Source organism: Tiliqua scincoides, chromosome 3 (assembly GCF_035046505.1).
Source record: "Tiliqua scincoides isolate rTilSci1 chromosome 3, rTilSci1.hap2, whole genome shotgun sequence".
NCBI lineage: Eukaryota > Metazoa > Chordata > Lepidosauria > Squamata > Scincidae > Tiliqua > Tiliqua scincoides.
In genome coordinates, this window is record NC_089823.1 from 63,754,585 (window position 1) to 63,771,656 (window position 17,072).

The following is a 17,072-nucleotide window of genomic DNA, read 5'->3' on the forward strand; positions in this document are numbered from 1 at the left end:
ATGCTGGATTATTGGACCCTGGTCTACTTCAGCAAGGCAGTTCTTAAGTTATTAAAATAATCTTCTTTACTGACTTAGCTTAGAGAGAATATGTTGAATATTTTGAACCCAATCCATAGAAAATTAGCAATGATCAGCACAACAGAATGACAATGGGGCTTAAATTTACTTATAATTTATTTATTTCACTGATATGTATGTGACTTAATTAAAATTACATCTCCCTGAATAAGGATCTTTGTGTTTCTAGAAATGCTTCTTATTGTTTTCTGAAGTTTTTCCTTCTTCAAACTTCACAGGGGCTTTGCACAATTATTGCAGCGTTCTCTTTATATCACAGTGTTCTCTTTATATCACAGTTCTCTTTCATCATGTTGCTCAAGATTGTATACATGAGGTTTCCCAATGCTCACTTGTCCAAGTACTGACAGACGTAGACCTGCTCAGCTCCCATAAAATGGCTGCATCATGTGCCCTCAGACCATGCCCTGAGATACAGAAAGGCTCAACAGTATAATTATTGAAATGCTATCCTAACAGCCCAATCCTACAGGCCCGCTGCACCACCGGACCTTGCGATGTTACCTCCCCTTAGTTGTTAAAATTATGCTACAGTCTATTCCTCTTAAGAAATCGGATTTAATCAAGAGCTGTGTTCACCAGATTATAAATTCAACCACTGACCTTGCTGGAATGATCAGCTTACAAAACCTCCCCAGAAATGAGGTAGGAAAAAGCAAAAACCAACCACCCTTTCTTCCACCAAACATCAATGATCAACTTTCTACCCAATGTCCTCAAAGGCTCAGCAGCATGGAACTGGGAGTTTGCTATTGTCTCTTTGTACTTCCTGCTGAATCTTTTATTTTCTTCACCACCCTTTAGAAGGTGAGGGAAATAAAAGATTCAGCAGGAATTACAAAGAAACAATCACAAACTCCCAGTTCCATGCTGAGCCTTTGAGAACATTGGGTAGAAAGTTGATCATTGGTGTTTGGGAGGAAGAATGCATTTCACCCTTATCCCAGTTTGGAAAATAGGGCTGTTGTTTTTTTTTTCTGATTCTGAATCTGAGTCTGTTTTGGACCTATTACAACGTGGTGATGTTATTGGGAATGCAACACCATCCAGTCCTTCCCACAACTTCCCATGAATGTCCAACACCTCACACCCACTCCCCTCTTTCTTGTTGCTCCAGCAGTGACCGAAGGTGAATAGATCTTTCTCTTTATCTATCTCTCTCTTTCTCTCTCCCCCCCCATCACTCTGTGATGCCTGGCCCATTGCAATGGCTATAGATTCAGGCAGCACTGGAAATTGTAGTTTTTCCAGTCCTACTGACCTGTTTAGTAGGGCTTAAGTTCCTCCAAGCTGAAGAACAACCATCAGGTCATATTGCTGATCCTGAATTGAAGATAAACACTGCAAACTTGTCAGAAGACCCCCAAGCTGTGTTTGGCACAGCAGCCCCATTATTTATAACACAGAACAACCTAGTAATTGTACTAGCTGAGCCTGAGAGTCAGGTTTTCAAAGTACCCTTAGCATTTCCTGAACGGAGCCCAATAAATGCATGAGAACTACAATGTACACACAGAGCTGCTTGACTGGCAAGAGTTTCGCCATATGGTATATTTCAAATCAATGGGGAATTCAAAGAAAAGAGCAAATGAACTGAATCTTTCCATTGACATGAATAGAGCTGCCTGGTACAGGAGGCTTGGGTTCACACTTGAAGGTACACTGATCTCTGGACTAGATCGAAATCATTTTTGCTACTATGTGCCCAAAAGAGCAAAGAGCCAAAACCATCTTGACATTCTGGCTGAAGAAATACGTATGATGAACACAACGGGAAAGATAAACTTGTTATACGCACAAGTTACTTGCTGTTTTATGAGTCCATGAAAAGGTCATAAATGTGATCAATGGGTTACTTATGACCCAATCCAATTCAAATCTTGCACTGACAGAACTTGCATTCTGGACAGGGTCCACTGGCGTGGCAGCCATTGTGATGGTGCATGGGCTGGGGCTGCTAGAGCAATCGGCTGGCAGCCATGGCTGTGCACCAACAACTTCCGGAGCCCCTGCCAAAGCAGGCGAGTCAGCAGAGGGTACGTTCCGAGGGTGGATCAGGGCAGGGAGTGGGACCAGCTGGGGGCGTGCAAGGGTGAGCTGGGGTAGATATTGGTGGCTACAGCAGTGTCAATATCCTATGCGGCCTGGGCTCGTATTCCCTTGGACCCACTGGGGTTTATGCCAGCCAAAGAGCTGGAGCAGATACAAATGGACCAAACGGGATTTGGCACAGATCCAATTTTTTTTGGGTTTCCATTGTTGCCTTGTCCCCTAAAAACCCATAGCATGCAGCTGAGGCTACGCCAGCACCACTGTGCAGAGCAGGATAGAATTGGGCTATTAATCGTTATTGGATTGTGGCAAAAAGTTTTGTGATCTGATAAAAAAAATTGTAAACAATGAAGGAGCCTCAGTATACTAGCACTTGCTTGATGTTCAGTAGAGATTAGACATGTAAGTAACTTGGATCCTTTTCAACTTTCCAGCACCGCTACAACCGCAATGCAGCCCAGAGGTAAGGGAACAAATGTCCCCTAACATTGAGGAGGCCTCTGTGACTGCCTCCCTACAAAGGATGCAGCACACACCCCATTGGCATGGCTGCACTGGCCCTGGAAAATTGGACAGGATTGGGCCCTTAGTTTTCCCTTTGAAAATTCAAAATGTCCATCAATAGCCATTGAAATCAATAGCAAAACTCCTATTTTTGTGAATCTATTACTCCCAAATTTACCAATCCTAAAAACATTACTATGTGGAAATAAATTCAGTTGAATCAATTAGATATTTCTAAGTAATTTGGTGAGGGAGTTTACCATTTTTAGAAGTTCTTGCATATTTTAACTTCAACATAATTAATAACCTTACCAGGGTTTAACATAACCCTTATGGGCCAGACAGCCATAATTCTGCTAAATTGGCTCATGAGCTCTATTCACTGTTCTAAAAGAAACCTTTTGAAAAAAAAAAAAAATGAAAATCATTAGTAATGTGATTGCCTTGTTTGAAAGACCTGTTCTCAAATCACAGTGAAAGCAATCAAAATGTACCTTTAGCATATTCAAAATGCCAGAGATTTTCTACAGTTAAGTCATTAAACAGTCGTACTAAATATATACCCACTAGTTACATAAGAAGAGACAGCACTGTAATCACACAGTAGAGTGGGATAAAGAAATTCAAATCAGAGACGCCTCCAGCCCAAAAAGTAAAATAAATTGAGGAAATAGTGGTTCCAGCTGTGATTCTAAGCTGATTTATTTGGTGGCAAGTTCCATGGAAATCAGTGGATTTCAGATATCAATGGAATTCCAAGCACCAAATTTAATATTGTGTCATTTGAAAAAAATATATATATTTCCACTCATCTGCCATACCGTATCACTTGTAGCAAGCAATAGGATATGGAAACTCTCTCCCAGAAGTTAAGGAAGTCACAACAATTCCACATGGCCATACACCAGACTGTGCCATTTGTGTATAAAAGGACTAAAACAGGAAAATTAAAAAAAAATATGATGGGATGAATCAAGGATCCATAAGAGAATGCTGTGTCTGAATGAGTCACAAGGCTGGTTGGCCATAGCTGGCGGGGAGAAGAGAAAGACAAGCACGATATGGTGGGATACTACAATAGCAGTAACATTATACACAAACACACTGTTGTTTGTAGTTCCAATTTACCTCTAGAATGGGCAGGCATAGATGGAGTTCTTTTTTTTCTTTTTTAAACAAGCTTTGTTTATCCTTTTCTAAATAAGTCTCAAATGGTGGTTTCAGATAACAGCTCACCCATCCCTATGGCCCTTTTAGATGCAGCCTCGACAGGTTCAGGTTCTATTTTAGTCTACCAGCTGAGGCTGTGGGATGCTCTGAGATGCTGTAGGGCCAATATGAATGTCAGACGCACAGTGTTGCATTTCCCCATATATTTCCCCGTTAACGGTTATGTGTGCTGAGCTTGTAGTTCTTTTTGCTCCTCATTCAGACTATTGGGGCATTTTCATGAGCACTGAAGGTGCACCATGACCATGGGGTGACCATGTGGGATGGACTGAATCTGAGCTACACTGCCCCACAACATTTGCAACCAATTGTGCAGTGTAGCTACAAAGCTCAGATAATGTTGGACAGAAAGTCAAAATTTCATATACAGGCGTGCCATGGTATCCACAGAGGTTCTGTTCTAGAACACCCCATGGATACCTGACTTCACCTATACCAGGGTTAAGTGAAACCACAGATATGGGATCTGTGGATATGGGGGCCTCCTGTATAAACCAATAGGGTCTGAGCTGTCAGTAACAAACTAGGAACGCACTCATGGGGTCATGGTGAATAACTCAATGAAAACATTGACTCCTTATGTGACAGCTGTAAAGAAGTCAAACTCCATGTTTAGGGTCATTGGGAAAGAAATCAATAAGAAGACTGCTAATCTTATAAAACCCCTTTACAAATATGTGGTACAGGCACATTTGGAATACAGTAGAACCTCTTTAAGTTGACCACCCATGGGACTGGATAAATTGGTCAACATAGGGAGGTGGTCACATACGCAAAAAAGGCATTTAAATATTATTATGTTTAGCTCCCAGGACAACAAATGCAAGGCCAAGTTATTATTTAGATTGGATTTTTAAAAAGTTTTACTGCAAATATCAATGAGAATTGATCCTCTTGTGATACTTACTATTTATATTATCTATATCTATATCCATATCAAGAGACAGAGAATAAACAACCCACATTCAGTGTTTTAAAAAAAACCCTGACAATTCATAAGCTTAAAAAAATTGTAAGTTAAAAAAAATACTTGGTTTCATAGCAGACAGGCAGACCAATGCTATCCCTTGCCAGCCCCATAGCATGTAGCATGTTACATAGCCCCAACAGCAAAAAAAAAAAACACTTTTTGTACTTAGACTGCCTGGCCTCCACTGGGTCTCCTCAGATTCACTAAATGCCAGAAGGTGTTTGATACGCTCCCTCACTAAAAGCTGTTGAGAAAACTCCACAGTCAGGGAATAAGAGGAAAGGTCCTCTCATGGACTGGGAGCTGGTTGAGGACCAGGAAACAGAGAGTGGGTGTCAATGGGCAATTGACAAAAAAAGTGGAGAGAGGTGGAAAGTAGAGTACCACAAGGATCTGTCCTGGGACTGGTGCTTTTCAACATCTTCATAAATGACCTGGAAACAGGGATAAGCAGGGAGCTGGACAAGTATGTGGATGACACTAAACTTTTCTGAGTGGTGAAGACCAGAAGGGATTGTGAAGTGCTCCAGAAGGATCTCTCCAAACTGGGAGAAGAGGCAGCAAAATAGCAGTTGTGTTTCAATATAAGTGTAAAGTAATGCACTGGTGATGGGAACCAAAGTGAAAGGACAGTGGCTTCACTATACACAAGCAACCTCATGTCCCTCACAACTTGGTACATGTCCAGGTACAATCGGCAGCCGGCGCAGGCTTGTTGGCTATGTGCAGTGTGCCCACCTATAAAAACCCCTTTCGCACATGCGCTAGCAGGCATAGCGGAGGGATTGTCGTGTGGCTTCTTGCTTTTCCAAGATGGGACAAACCAGACAAAACACAGGCCCACAGTATTGCTTTCAGTGGGCAACTTACGGAGGGTAAATTAATACTATGTGCAATGGTCGAAGTGGTCAAGATACAACTTACAGAGGTGGTCAATATAGATAGGTTGGTCTCCCATAGTGTATATGCAGTGTCTGTCCATACTGTGAAAATTAGGTCAACTTAAGAAGGTGGTCAATGTAGAGAGGTGGTCAACTTTGGAGGTTCTACTGTATTGTGTGTAGTTCTGAAAGCCAAGCCTTAAGGAGGCTGTTGTAGAAGTGGAAATGTGTAACAGAATGATCAGAGGGCTGGAGCACCTTCCCTATGAGGAGAGGCTACAATGTTCAGAGCTTTTCAGCTTGGAAAAATGGTGATTAAGGGGAGATGTTATTGAGACAGAAACTTATACATGGGGTGAAGAGAGAAAAGCTTTTCTCTCTTTCAGTTGCAGAACAGGGGTCAGCCAACAAAAATGAGGGGGGAGAGATTTACACTGCATTTTTCACTTCTACAACAGTCTCCTTAAGGCTTGGCCTTCAGAACTACACAAAAGACCACTTCTAGTTTTTGGTGCGAAACCAGAAGTTGACTTTTTCACTATTTACAGCAGTTTAGAGGTACAGGGAGTCCTGCAGAGGGGTCCACAGGCTTCCTGAACCCTCTGGAGGGCAGGCGCTGCAACAAGTAAGTTTTTTAAAAAAGCTTTTGTCCCCAGCCGAGGTACAATTGTAGCTATCATGTTGCTACTTTCACCCCTCCCCCGCAAGCACTTACAGCAGTTCCCAAGCTCCCACAGAGTTTGGGAATCGCTGACATACTGCGTAATTATTATGTGGAATATGTTGCCACAAGATGTTGTGATGCGGACTACTAGCTTGAATGATCTTAAAACTGGATTGGACACATTCATGGAAGGCAGGAGCATCAGTGGTGACTGGTCTTGATGGCGATGTGCTACTTCCAGATTCAACAGTAGTATGCTTCTGAAGCCTAGCTGCAGGGGAATAATGGCAGAAGTATTTCTTTGTCTGCTTGTGGCTTCCTGAAGGCAGCTGATGGGAAACAGAATGCTGGGCTAGATGGCCCTTTGGCCTGTTCCATCAGGGCTTTTCTTATGCTCCCAGTGTGCAGTCAGTTTCTTCTCCAAATACACAGAACTAACTTTCCCTGTTCCCCACTCCTGGAGAGAAGATTGTATGTTGAATAAAACGTAGTGAATGTCCTTTCACCACAGCTCCACCATTATTGGACACAGCCTAGACATCTGGTGCTTTGTAAAGGACCTCAGGTGTGCTGTCTAGGCTTGGCATTGCTTAAAAAGATACAACATCTCAACAGTAGGCAGTCAGTCTACCCATTGTCTCCCTAGACCTTTCTTTGACATATGGGATATTTCAAACTCTGGTGAATTTTAATACAATCTCGTATTAAGCTCAAGGGGGGGGGGTGAATATGAAATTATCATCAGTGTTATGCACAAGATAACCATTATTCTTCTAGATTTTGTAAATTAAAATCCTGTTACCTACCTGAATCCACCCCCATGTGTGTGTGTTACATAAAATAGCTTGCTCAAGCTCAGAAATCATTCTATACAGCAGATGCTTTGATTACACTAAAATACTCCCTCAGCATCACCCTGTTTCTCCCTGTGTGGCTTGAGGAGAAATAAGAGGAGATGTTGCCCAGAACATTAGAAGCCTAATAGAATGGAAAACTGCTAGTTAGGATTTTTCATAGCGTTGCAAAAGATTGATGCTCCGTCTGGCTGTATCTGCTCATTTCCAGTACGCCCGTGCTGATGAGTGTGTGACACAGGCATACATTATGCATTCCCATTCATTGCCCTCCCGTGACAGAGACGGGGTAAGTGGACTTCTCAGTACTCAAGGAAAAGCAATTCTTCATTACTGCACGTTTTTTGTTGTGTTAGCAATGTATGTAAAAGTGTTCTGTTCATACATATATAGATGAGGCAAGGCCCCCTAATCTGAATTAAAAGCCAATGTCTCTGCTTCTGTGCAGTGCAGTGAGGCTATAATTCTAAATAAATAAAGATGATTTAAAGAAGTGAAATAAAGAGCGTTTGACTGTTTACACTGCCAGAGAGGATGGAGTTGAGCAGGGACGGGAGCGGAGAGGGAGGAGGAAGGATTTGGAAAACTCTCCAGTTACTGGGCAACAAGGAAGTTCTCCTGGGGACATTTCATTACTAAGACAGACAGTTGGAACATTTCTGTGATGAAACAAGCAATAAATGTCAAGAAATCCCCATTTTTCACTGACACTCTGTTCCCATAATGTCAATATACCATCAGGGGAGACTCCTCCTCTATTGTGGATGCTGTGGATGTGCAGCTGGGGCACATGGAGAGCGAAGGACTCAGCGATACTGCCAGGTACAATGCCACGGCATGTGTTCTGTGTCTCCTTGGCAATCATCGGACCCACTTCATGCATCTTGCTACTCCACGCAACCTCATGCGACCCAAAGTTACGAGAAGGAAAAAGACTGGGAAATGATGGCAAAACATTTCAGAAGATGAAATGAAAAATCTAACCGATGCCCCTCCGAAATTAAAAATTAGATGATTATTTGCTGATTTTTAATGACACTCAGAATCTAGCACCTGAGGAAAAAGAAATCCTCACTTTTCCAGTCTTGGTTAGGATTTGGATGGATAGAGAATGTGAGCAAAATAACACATGGGGGAAAATATTTTTCTGAGAGTTCTAAATTTGCTCACTGCTGTCATCCTCTGTGAGAGCCAAAGTCCTGTGGTGCGTGGTGGTTGCTGTGGTAGTGGACAAGTTCTCTCTTTTCTATGCTCTAGGTGCCAAGAGTAAGGGAGAGAAGGAAAGAGAGAGAGAGAGAGAGAGCACTTGAATCCTGCTGTCCAAAAAGGGTAAACCCTCAGGGGGAAGCTCTCGCCCCTTTTGGCTGGCAACTGCTGCTGGGGTACACGCAGAGAGGAAGTTTCGTGGAGGATGATTGGTGGTGCAGGAGGAGGGACTAGCACAGCTTTTGCCACAAAGAAAGTCAGTATTGCAGTGAATATTTGGTCACAAATCCTACATGGAAGGTTCCATGTTGGGGCATCAGCAACAGAGCAAGGTGCTGGTTGTGGCTGTGGGCATTCTGCTTGCCACCCAATGCAGGGGCCCTCCAGGCATGGGGTCCAATTTGGACAAACTGATCAAATTGCCCTAAGATCGGCCCTGAAACAAGCCATCTCTGATCACATACCAGCAACACAGTTCAGAAGTCTCACAGCACCTTAGACACAATTCTTTTTATGGCAGACCATTCACATGTTCAGCTGTGAGTCATCAAGTGGGGGTTCATGTATGACATTTAGTAAGGCAGTACATTGCTCAACAGAACACTTACAGACTTATGACTTGCAAATCCTCTTTTTTCAAAAGTTAGTGATTGCAGATTGGAAAAAAAAAACTTGTAGAGATGCCAGGGGACTTCACTTAATAGCAAAGTTAACACTCCCTGGAAATATTTCCAGGAAGTCCCTCAGCTGCTATGGTGCCAAAGGCCACGCACTGACTAATTTGGACTTACTGAGTTTTTCCTAGCAACCTAACTTCATCTCATCTCATTCTCTTTCAGTGTTTTCCCCCTGGCTTTTCTGACCAATACATCATCAAACTAACGGCCCTGTAGATCCTCCTAGGTGTAATTAAAGTTGTCTGATCTTCAGTGTGTTTATTTTTACACAGAATGGATCTTTTGAATAACAGCTTTTAAACTTTACCTTTGCTTATACTTCATCCTTTCCTTGGGAATCATATACAGTTTGACCTTGACATCTATGGGGGTTAAATTCCCAGAACTCGCACAAATGCCGAAAACCGCAGATAATGAAATCCATGGTGGGGGCCAGCTTCCATGCCCAGGACATGATCTGCAGTACTGGGAAAGTTTTTTTTTTTTAAATGGAAGTGCGTTTCTGGGGGGCCTTCTGAGGGCCTCAGATCACCTCTCGGGCATGACCAGAAGACTCTTCTGGTTGCGTCTGGGAGGTACAGATTGGCCTCTTGGTCAGGACCCACAGTGGGTCAAATCTGCGGGTCCCAAATCAGTGTATAAGGAGACACAACCTGCACTTCTGTCTATGGCAGAGGTGCTTTTTAAGAGGAGATATGAAGTCAAGGATAGTTAGGTTGCACCACACTTTCCTGAGAGTAAGCCCCACTGAACAAAATAGGACTTACTTCTGAGTAGAACTGGTTTGGATTGTGCCCTTAGTTCCTCTTATTTGCCCATCTCCATGATTATCACAGTTCAATAAATGTTAACTCCTATCCTGCAAACATGTATGTGTAGACCAGGGTATAGAGCAGGATCCCTTATTGAGAGGACACATGTACTCACACATCTAAATGCCATAAGAAAAAAATCATCCATTCCTAATATTATTGCCTCTAGAAGAGTGGCTTGAAAGTCCTTCCCATGTCTGTGTGGGAGGCGAGGCTGACTTCCAACCCTTGTCTGCACTCTTCGGAAGGATAAAGAGATTGCTTGTGAGTCCATCTGTTGCTTTAATGGTGTACAGGGATGAGGCTTGGTTTTTTTCATAATGGATTAATTAGAGATGAAAACAATCTTGCAGTCCAGTTGGGGCAGCTGCAGGTATTACCGCAAATGCACAACGCTCAGACCATTGGGAAGAAAAGAATGAATGTAAACAACCTTTTTCTTAGCACCCGCAAAGGTTCAGGACATTTAAGATGTAGTAAGTTCTTATCACTATTATTATTTTTGTCGTGCACTGGATAGTATGTTAGTTGTTGCACCACAACTAGGATCAAAAGCTCAGGACAAAGCTGGGGTTGACTTTCTGTTGCACAGCAGAGAAGCAGTTTCCTGTTCCTAAGGCTATGGGGCTGGTCATTTCATTTTGTGTGATGGTGCAATTCAAGAGGCTATTAGACTTGTCAAGAAAGTTATGGACAGTTGCCAGAAGTAACATATGTCAGCAGAGATTCCTTGTTAGTGATGCGTGAACCCTCCTTAGCTCTATTTGGAATTGACTCAGTATTTATGAGCTTTCTTGGTAAGCGTTTAGGAAAAAGCTCATTATTTCTCAGCATTCTCTCCCAGCTCGTATTGTTGTTAAAAACTTGCTGATGGTGCCTTATCATATTGTTCCCCCAGGTATGGTCGTTTGCAGCCATGGCTGAGAATTGTTTGGAAATTCAGTGACTGCACCAAAATACCACACACCTAGGAACGAAAGAAGACCTAAGATCTGGAAGAGGAAGAGCAGCCACGTAAAATGTTTTCAAGAGACTACCAAGAACATTGACCCACAAGACAGAAAAGGCTTCCCTTTCCTCTCTGTTTGCTTGCTTGGGTGTCTGGTCACATAATTCGTCACTGGAATCAACAAGAGTTTGACTGAGTTTCAAGCGCTAATCCTGAATCACATCCATGCATGCAAATCTGCTGACAGCACATGTGCAGAATCTTGTTTTATGTCCCAAACAAGATGGAGAAGAAATTCTATGGACAGTTCAATTCATAATACAGGTGTATACTTGGAACCAAATAAATTCATATTCTGAATAAGGAAATTATGAATTTCCATGTATATGAAAGAGCACAGATATAAGGGGTTTCTTTATCTCTCCTCTTTCAACAACATCACTGAACCATTAGTAGCATTCTACTGAACCAGTCCCATTCCACACCTGTTCAGTATCACCGAACAGTATCCTAGTTCAGTGGCCAGTCAGATGCCTCCAGGAAGCATATGGACTGGGCATATGTGTCACCTTCTTGGTGGCACTCAGTAAAGGTGACGTTGATTAGTAGAGCTCATAAGGGATTGTGTGTACTACCATTGGAGAGGGGGCAGCTTTGGTTCTGCTTCAAGAGCCAAAATCCCAGGGACCATTTGTTTCTTGACATGGATTAGCTTGCTGTGAAAAGAAAAAGTTCATTCCCCTGTTCTTAAGGTCATTGACCCATTCTTACCTCCATGGGCCATCTGGCTATGAATTATCAATAGAGTTCTTTATAAAACCAGCTGCTATAGCATTTCATTTTATCTGCATACCACTCTTTTGTGAATTCAGCTAAAGTCTTGGCATTGATTCACATGGGTCACTGAATAGGCAGCAGGTAGAAATTCATAGACACCACCCATCCAAATGGGTAATTCAAGCCTATCTAGTCTTCATCTAAAAGAGCTCAATTAAAGGAAAGGAAAGTGTGGGGGCAATGCAAGCACTTGGTTGCTGGGGTCTTGTACAAAGCTCTGCACTGGCTCCCCCAAGGTCTGTTGGGTGCCACCAAGTACTGATGGATCAGCAATTCACCTGTCCTCATAGGCCCCCTGCGAACCCTCAGCCAATGCCCTCTCTGGTTGATCCCTGGCCCCTACTTCTGTGTTGGAAACATCAACACTCTTGGTTTTAGAAATGTAGACCTAAACAATGATATCCAACAGGGGTGGTGTGACCCCAAACACCACCTGATGCTGCCTGGGGTCCACTGCCGCTATGCTAAAACAAACCAAAAACACACCTTACTGTGCTCCTTGTGCACAGCAGTTAAACTCGGAAGTGTGGGACTTATGGTCATCAATAGGGATTCTCACATTATCAATGAACTTGGAAGTCTCACACATGCGTTTTACAGCAGCAAGCAAGGAGCATTACCTATCCACAAATAGCACGCATATGGAAAGTGGTCTTTTTTGTGTGTTGTTGATCTCTGAATGACTTGCAGCCTAATCTTGACCCCTACCATGCATTGAAATGCAGCTGCACTCAACCCAACAGGGGCTGCACTGCATGCTGGGAAGGGGTGATCAGAAGGCAAACCAGAGGCAAGTAAAAACAGCCTTCTGGCTGCCTATGGGTCTCCTCAGACCCACACCAGCTATAGAGCTTGATCCACTGACACAGAAGTCTTTTAGGATTGGGCTGTTAAACTAATAGCAACTTAAAACCCACTGCTTGCCTAGTATCTTACTCTCAGTTTTCTAGAGTACAGGAGATAACTTTGTGCACAGTGCTCTACAATGCCCCCCTTCACTTGCTCATGAGAACAGCCAGTGGTTTGACCAGTGACCTGCCACTGTGCTGGCTGCACACCCAGTAAGTGTTTCTCTGAATTGATCTGCAGATTATTATCATCTTTTTGAATTGATCTTTCTAGCTTGAAGGAGGAAATGCTAATGTCACTACCTCTTTAAATTATTTCAGTTAACTTTCTGCTGACAGCATTTGGGTAACCTAAAGTGCCAGACAAACTGAAATGTCTTCTGTTGTTTGCTATAAAAAAACATGCTGGAAGTAGAAAGCTCTTTATTCTGAAGCATCTAATTAGGAGAATGTAACAGTCAATGCAAATGTTTCCCATGGAGCGGCATCTGTGCACCATACATCAATTGCGCACAGAGAGCACGATATCTGTTTTCCAAGACGGTAAAGCTTTAGAGCAGAATGGGATTAAAAAAAAATAACTTGAGCTTAAAGCGAGCCCTTTTATGTGAGCAAGCAGAGCTAATAGCACAATTCTCAAATTCTTTGTGCATTGATTGCTTTTCTGGAGGAAATTAACTGAAAAGCATGAATCCCAGACATGCCACATCATACAGATCTTTGCAAGAGACAACAAGTTTTCGCTTTACCATGCTGCTGTTTTCATGTACAAGTATTAACATTTATTATGTTGCCAAACAGGTTCAGGGCACTCGACGATGTGGAGTATCCTCTTTCTATCAAGTCAAGCATGTCATCCTCATGTCCTCAAATGTTCTGACAAAAGCAGCCCTACATTTTTCCAGGTAATCCATTCTCAAGTCTGAGGGGTTTCCTCCTAGAAAACAGCTTTCAGGCCTTATCTACTTGGCATTTACCCTGAAAGCATGAGCCAGGTGAGCAGACACAGCGACAGATGTCCAACATTGCAGGCAGTTCTAAGAGGTGCATATTGTCCCATTTGTTCCATCAGAGCACTGCTGGGAAACCCATCTAGCACACAACCCAATCCTGAGTTGCCTCTGCACCAACTCTGACAGTGAGCCTTGCGTTGGCTGAGCTCGGTCTGGGGTCTGGGGTGGGCGGGGAGGAGATGAGAAGAAGGCAGGAGGAAGGCGTTCTGGGGTGGGGGAAAGGTGGGCAGAGGGCGGTCCCGGGGATGGGCGGGGAGTGGGAGGCGGGGCAAGGACCCAGCAAATATGACCAATCCTAGCCCCCATTCCCAAGCAGTGCATTGCAGCTGCAAGCCACTCCGTTCTCCTCAGACTTATGCCGCCTCCAGAGGTGGCGCAAGGCTGAGGAGACCCATTGGGGCTGCAGTGGCTTACCTGGGGGTTTACCTCCGGCTGAGCCACTTTGGGGCCCTATCTTTTGCTGGATACAGCGCAGGTCTCCTGACCTGCCTGTTCCAGTGCAAGATAGGATTGTGTTGCTTTCCTCTTCTGCATAAGGCCGTTAGAGAGTATCTATAAAAGAGAATATCCCCTATCACCACCAGAGTCCCCTTGCATGATTATTTCGTACTTCACATTTTAAATGCCCCATTTTGTTGTGCATTTGTCCAGATTAATATGTGCATTGCTCTTCAGAGGTTCCTTTGTATTAACTATCTTTAACACTGCATCATGGGAACATTGCATCTCATTGCAAGTCACCTCATTGCCATCCATTTCCCATCACTATCATCATTGGAATTTATGTATATTCACAGAACAAAAACATCAACTCTGTGCATTATTAGCAAAACCCCAATTATCTTTTATATTCTCCATAATTAAACAGTACACTGTATGCTTTTCCTTGTTTCTGCATGCTGATGAGCGCTGCCTTTATTGTACTACCCAGAGATTGGAAAATGCTTTAAAGGAAAGTTACATCAACAAGTTACTTTCTAGCAGTAAGAAAAGAATGAACTGGAAAAGGAAAGTAATTGCCTCAAAGTACAGCATACCTGTTATATTTTGCACACAGAAGTGTTTTGTTTTTCACATCTTTATACCACCATCCTCCAAGGAGCTCAGGGTGATGTACATGGTTCGTCCCCTTCTTTTGTCCTCACAACAACCCCATAAGCTAGGTGAGCCTGAGAGATGACGACTGGCCCAAGGTTACCCAGAAAGATTCATAGCTGAGCTGGGATTTGAACCTGGATCTTCTGGATCAAATCCAGTTCCCAAAACTACTGCACCATTTTTGCTTGCAGGATCCAGCTTTTTATCCAGATGTATCTGAATAAGAGAATACTGAACCAAGGAAAGCACTGTCTGCCCAATCCAGGTTCAAGCTGTACACGTGTGGAAGCAGGTTTTTCACATCAGTATTCTAAAACTGGATGGGGAGCCATGCAGTCTAGCACGAAAATTCCCCCAGACTAATCTAGTAGTCAAAGTAGCATATACATTGACTTCTTTAAAAAGTTAGAATCAATTAGGTGTTCCAGAGAAAACCCAACCCCCTTTCTCCATCAAACAACCTAATTGAAGATGGTTTTTTTGGAAACTTCTGCTGGTTCAAAATGCTGCAACTCAGACACACATGCTGAGCAGTAACCAAAACAGCCTCAGGTGTCTCCCGGCTACTTGGGAAGGCTGATTGCAGAAGCCTTGGGGGAGAAGACTCAGTTAACAGGCTTGGCCTTGAGAGTGCTCTAGATAGCTGAACTGTGAAAGGGGGTGCTTATGGGTAAGAAATTAATTTCAGGGTGCCATCTCTCCTGCAGGAGCTTTCATAGTATCACATGATGTCCAATACTTGCCAGAGCAGCTTAGGAACAAAGTGATGTGCCCTGTTTCAGAAAAGAAATGTAGACAAGAAAGAAACAAAGCACACAAAACCACCCCGCATGATTTGAAGCAAATCAATTTGCAATTACTAGATTAATCAAAAAAGGCTCAGTCAAACATTGTGTGATTAAAAGAAACAATTAATTAGCCTCTTGTCTGATTAAAGTTAAATTAATAGAAACACTCCAATTTACTTGTATTTGCCTTTGGTTAAAAAAAAAGAAAATCTCATATAAGCAGATTTCCCTTAGGTCCATAGTGAGTGCCAGTTGTAAGGCTGCCATTTTTAATGTGATATCCAGATATAGGGCCAAATGCTGCCAGAAGAGTTCATCTCTAGGCAGGTCTGTGGCAAGCAGAAACTACAAATATCCAGATTACACTGAAATGAGAGGAGGGGCTGTAGCTCAGATAAAAGAACATGCTTTGTAAGCAGAAGGTCCTGAGGTCAATTTTTGATATCTACATTTGAAAGCATCTAAGGCAGAAGGACTGGAAAAAAGACCTCTGCCTGAAGATCTGCTGCCAATTACAGGACTCACTTGCCTGGGCTAGATGGACCAGTAGTCTTGATATTGAGACTCGAGTTGGTGTTGAGGTGGGGACTGTGTGAGACTGAACTGTCATCTCCATAGGTGGTGTGGATACTGTGTAGTCAATTGCTCCATTTTGACACGATAATGGATGCTTGCATGTGGCTGAAACCATGGATGATCACCAATAAAAGTTTAGCAGCTGGTCCCCTCGAGAATGTAACCAAATCTGTGAGGCAGATGAAAAGTAGTTACACTGAGGCTACCCTTAGAGCCCGAGTGCCCAACTACATGTTCTGTAGCTCCAACTTGCTGTCTTCAAAGCCTGGCTGCTGCTTCTCTAATACCAGTTGGGACTGGGAAGGTATAAAGTATAACAGAGAAGCTTTGCTCAAAAGCAGTCCTTATTTGCTAGTTTTACCCTTCAACTCTCCCTTACTATCTGCTCTTCCTCATCCAGGTTCCAGGCCTATGTTTCCACTGCAAATAAGGGTCTGCAGCCTCACTAGTGAGAAAGGCAAATGGTACATGAGAGTCACAGGGGAAAGCATTGGGTAAGAGAAGGATGATGTGCCAATTGTATTCTCCTAGCCAAGGTTTGCACAGAAGAAGCAGGAGCTGAGCCACAATAGCTCTCTTTAGACATTACCTATACTGTATATCTATGGTAAAACAGCACTCACAGGTAAGGGAGACAGATGATTTCAGCAACAGGTTCTGCCCTAATTGATATATGTTTCAATGTTTGAAATGAGCATATGCAATCACATGGGGTGGTGCCCACATACACAGACCTATAGATGCATTGACTCAGGGGAGAGCCAAGGTTGCTGTCACCGTGTCACCCTCACCTTTGTTTCTCCACAGATGTAACAGCTGGTAAGGGCAAAAGCTGATAAGGTAAAATATATGGTTTCCTCAATGATTGCCTATTAAAATTATGGGTTCCCATCCATCTAAACTTTAGTTATAAGACCACTGAAAGGAATGAGACTTATGTTTATTACAAAGAACTTGTTCCTTTGGTTTTTGTGAGCTTCAACTGTATCATATTTTAGCTTGATTGAAACCAAATAAGGTATCAACATGCTG